A 5,108-nucleotide genomic window follows, 5' to 3' on the forward strand; every position below is an offset into this window, starting at 1 on the left:
TGAAAATCTAATAAGAAATTTGTGTGTGTGTGAGAAAGTCTATAAGCCAGTTGACCCAAGAGCAACTGAGGTATCAAACTTGTTCTGTGAGACCAGACATTATTTTAAATCTCCATTTTTTGAAGGCGATTAAAAATTACAATTCCAACAGCCCACAAACCAAATAAAAAAAAAATGTAGAAAGCAATTAAAACTATGTTCAAAGAGCCACTTTTTCATCTTGATTTCAGCACCCCAAGGAAAAAAAAAAGCATCCATGACTATCACAGATGAAAACAGAATGAATGCCATTGGAATCAGTTATTTTTCCCCACTGAGGTATAAAGTCTATATAGAAATTTGATACTATACTATAACAAATGGTACTTCTCATAGTTCTGTTTTAATTTCCTTTAAACCCTGTTTAATATATATTTTTTTAATTGTTGTAAAAATGTTTTCATGATTCTGAATCTGGTTCCAGTTCTTTTCCATTTATTTTTATATCAATATTTAATATACATCCATTTACAATGCTTGGTGTCAGTTTATCTCTTGTAAAATTAAAATACAGTGTGTGTGTGTGTGTGTGTGTGTGTGTGTGTGAAAAAAAACTTCAAAAAAAATATTTAATATACTGGCTACCAGTTCTAATCAGAAAAAAAATCTTGGACATCTCTTCATTATTACAGCACATTCAGCAGAAATTACTGATGTGCAAGCAAACCATAAAAGGTGCAGCTCTCTGGAAAGCACATTTCGTAGATTGTTTCAGTCTGAATAGTCTTTACAATGATTCTTGATGAAAGACTCTTTCAATCTTGTAAACATCAGTGTGCACAGTCTCGCTACTACGTAGTTTCAAGTCCTTGGACCGGAAGGCCGGTTCACAGCTAGTGAAACTGAGAGCAGTCTAAGTTTTAATGGCTGATAAACCTTATATCATGCAGGAGGAAAGCACTTTTCCTTTTTTGCTGCTTAAGAATGTGGCAGAGGGCTTCCCTGGTGGCGCAGTGGTTGGGAGTCTGCCTGCCAGTGCAGGGGACACGGGTTTGAGCCCTGGTCTGGGAAGATCCCACATGCCGCGGAGCAACTAGGCCCGTGAGCCACTACTGAGCCTGCGCGTCTGGAGCCTGTGCTCCGCAACAAGAGAGGCCGCGACACTGAGAGACCCGCGCACCGCGATGAAGAGTGGCCCCCGCACGCCGCAGCTGGAGGAAGCCCTCGCACAAAAACGAAGACCCAATGCAGCCAAAAATAAAATAATTAATTAATTAATTAAAAAAAAAGAAAAAAAAATTTGGGGGCTTCCCTGGTGGTGCAGTGGTTGAGAATCTGCCTGCCAATGCAGGGCACACGGGTTCGAGCCCTGGTCTGGGAAGATCCCGCATGCCACGGAGCGACTGGGCCCGTGAGCCACAACTGCTGAGCCTGCGCGTCTGGAGCCTGTGCTCCACAACGAGAGGGGCCGCGATGGTGAGAGGCCCGCGCACCGCGATGAAGAGTGGCCCCCGCTTGCCGCAACTAGAGAAAGCCCTCGCACAGAAACGAAGACCCAACACAGCCAAAAATAAATAAATAAATAAATAAATAATAAAAATAAAGGAATTCCTTAAAAAAAAAAAAAAGAATGTGGCAGAAATGTATGCTGAGGTAGCCCAGTCAATCCTTATTTTATTCTTGTTTTGTAAATTTGGTCTCAGAATATTTCTGGGAGGGTGACATTTTGAAGAAGCCACTGCTGGGACCGGCTTCCATTGCAGTCTCTAATGCTGGGCACCTGGCTGTCCTCTTCTGTGACTTTATCCAGGCACTGATTATTGTTCACATGCTACAGGGTTAATTTCACCAGGTCATACTCCCAAAGTTGGTTGCCTTTTAGGTGGTAGCATTTGAGCATTGTGACTGGGCCATTAAGTTTGGAGACACCCGAGCAAAGGTCATCTGTTCTAATTTCTTTGTTGGCAGTGTAAGAGAAAACCTGATTAGCTCCCATACCGTGACAGTTAAAAATTCCAACTTTTTTATTCTCTCTTCTAGCCATGTTATCTAGACACTGACTTGTTTCCACATTTCGTATCTCTCCCAAAGAGAAACAGTGATGTGGAATCTGAGAATCAGGATAAATATTCTCTAGGTACCAAGAGAAAGGTCTGCACTGGAGTTTGTGTCTTAGACCAAGTCTTGATGACATATCTCCATAATCTACTGGAGAAATTATATAGAAGAAATTCTTGAACTCATCCATCCACACTTCTGCAAGCCCTCTGTTTATTTTTATTGATAATCTGCCCTGTGCCTCCTGGAAACGTGTAGGGTGTAGCTTTCCAAAACACATTTCCAACATGTGAGCAAGTAACAATCTCCAAAGTTCCTCCACACTGCCAAATCCTAAAGGAAATTTCTAGGTTTCCTCCTCCCCAAATATCCATTCCAGCATCATATATTCCAATTTCCTGAAAGTAATCTCTGTCTTCAGCTAGGATTATAGATTCTAGAGCTGGAGGCCCCACAAGACACCACAAGACACACCCTGTTCTCCATCTCTAGTTTAAGGCAAGTTATATACTACTATAACATTTTGCAGATGATATAAGAGAAGTCTGTAAAGATCAAGTGAAGCACTTAATTATCAATAAGTGGAGAGAAGGAAACCAGAACCCATATCTCCTGCCTTCTCCCAATTTATGATTTATACCACTATATGCTGTTTAATATTTTTAAAAATCGACAACTTCAAACTCCAGAGAAGAAGAGTATTGGTAACAAAGGATGAATTTAAGCAGGATAGAGAGAACACGTAAATGAAATCCAAACAAAATTCAGATTCCACTTATTCCCTAAAACTGCTATTATAATTATATAATATGTATTATAATTGTTTTTAAAAGCATGTTCTAGTCAAGATAGTCTAAATATTTAACATTTAATATTTAACATTGTAGAGGTGGGGCAAATTGCGATGTGGGTGGAAAAAGCCAGGAGCTGGTAGGGCATGAGTTCAGTATACTAAAGTGTTCTTAAGGTTTCCAACTGTATCCAGGCTTGTGGAGGGAATCTAACTGAGATGTGGATAAGAAAGCAGTAAAAAACTATACTTGTATAAATATAGGAATCTAAAAAGTGACTCATTTGGTCATAATCCTGATGCCAGGAACCGGGAGAAAACAGGTGAGAAAGGTAAAAGCTAACTGTAATGACAAAGTTTGACCGTGAATAAAATTATTAATTTTTTTAGTAGCTGCTACAATTATCAATTCTAAATAAAAATGAGAGGGATGTATTTTCTAATGGAGAAATCATATTAATTGAAACGATGGGCATATCATTTATACCTACTATAACCTATGAAGACGTGTATTTCCTCCAATATTGGCTGACTGTATACTATATACCACCTATGTGCCAGTCAAAGAATACAAAGAGGTAAGCAAGACAGATACAGCCTCTATGCTTAGGGAACTTAAATTTTAAAGAGGGAGAGAAACTAAACTAATACTCATACAAGTGAGTAGTAACAAAAAACAAGTACTCTGAAGGAAACAAACTGCTTACTATGGGAGAGTACAAGAGGAAAACCAAGTTTAGATTTATACATAAGAGTAGGCACCTAAAATTGGGAAGAAATTAGCTTGTAAAGTGTGTGTGTGGGTGTGTGCATGAGTGAGCAGTAGGGTGGGTTGGAACACTTTGGGCAGAGAAGACAACATTGTGTGAGGTTACCTAGCTCAAGGACTTTGAACCTTGTCTGCTAGGTGAATGTAGCTAGGATTCCTTGTATTCTAAGGCTAAAATGATAGGCAGAGACCAGATTATGCAAGAACTTGTGGACCATATATGAATTCTTTAATGTTATTCCAATTAAATAGAAATTTATTGAAATATTTTTAAAGGATGGTTTGTCTAATTCACAGTATAGCTAATTATAGTAGTGAACACACAGACTTAGAGAAGAATCAAATTCCTTGGTGGGTAAGCGAATCAGTAAGAAGTTTGTAAAACACTCAGCCACTTCCAACTTCACTTAAGAAGGGAAACGGCCCAAACCTGAGACATATGTTGCTATCAGCCATGGAAACGTGCCCCAGGAAACTTTGACTCCCCAGTAGTAGTAGAATTGCAGTGTTGTCCTGCTCAACCTATCCTTTGCCCTGTGGAGATTTTTTTTTTGCAGGAAAAAACTCACTGTTAATAAAAACACACTGTTAATAAACATTCTACGTGATCATCATTTTCAAAAAGCCTTTAATTACAACCATCATTCACCAGAGCCTGCTTGCTAGTCCTCTCCATTCCTACTTTATACCTTCCATTCTACAGCCCCTTCCTTGAGTTTCAAAATTTGTAATTTTTTTTTTCCAGAAACAATGAAACTCCTAGCACATATAGAATAACTTCAAAGATCTTTCAAACAAGATAGGAAGGATTCCTGGAAAAAGCATGGTATTTGGAGGTTCCTTCACCTATCTCTTGTGACAGCTGAATTTGACAGTTGAAAAAAATTACTCAGTCATTCGCTTCCCTGAATAATAAAATACAAAATAACTTCTAACTTACTCAGCGTATACAACAAGAAAACTATTGGTTTGCTTTATTAGACTAGAACATTATAAAATATACTAAGTTTAGAGGTATAAATAGAAGGGTGGATAATCCAAACTTGTATGGTGATTAAGAAACTACTTTTGAGTCACATTTTTAGCTATGTGAGGGATGACCACTTGTTTTGATTCACCCAAGAAATTCTCAGTTTATGCCTGAGGTCTTGGCGTAATTATTAATAAAGGCTTTATTCTCAAAAGTTTCCCAGTTTGCACTATAAATTGCACACTTGCTGTGATAGTGAATGGTGACTGCTATGAGCATATGAGCACTTGGATAATAATAATAATAAAGACACTAACTATAACTATTACTACTAACTAATAATTCCTAGTTGTCAAAGTTTGCATTTATAAAACGATTAAAATAATTCTTACCTCATAGTATGTTTATTATGGGTGTTAAATGAGATCTATTTTGTGTTTGGCCATTTTATACCAAAAAAAAATAGAAGTTTTTTAGAAAAAGAATAAGTTTAAAAAGGTGCTCTTTCCATATATTAGAGCCAGATATACTCCTCCTTGGAA

At 37.8% G+C, this 5,108-nt stretch overlaps 1 pseudogene; it reads right to left on the bottom strand.

Moving 5' to 3' along the window:
* Positions 1–1,654: 1,654 nt before the first annotated feature.
* On the bottom strand, positions 1,655–4,272 carry LOC137767170 (polypeptide N-acetylgalactosaminyltransferase 1 pseudogene; annotated as a pseudogene).
* Positions 4,273–5,108: the final 836 nt, after the last annotated feature.

This window comes from Eschrichtius robustus, chromosome 7 (genome assembly GCF_028021215.1).
Source record: "Eschrichtius robustus isolate mEscRob2 chromosome 7, mEscRob2.pri, whole genome shotgun sequence".
NCBI classification, from domain to species: domain Eukaryota; kingdom Metazoa; phylum Chordata; class Mammalia; order Artiodactyla; family Eschrichtiidae; genus Eschrichtius; species Eschrichtius robustus.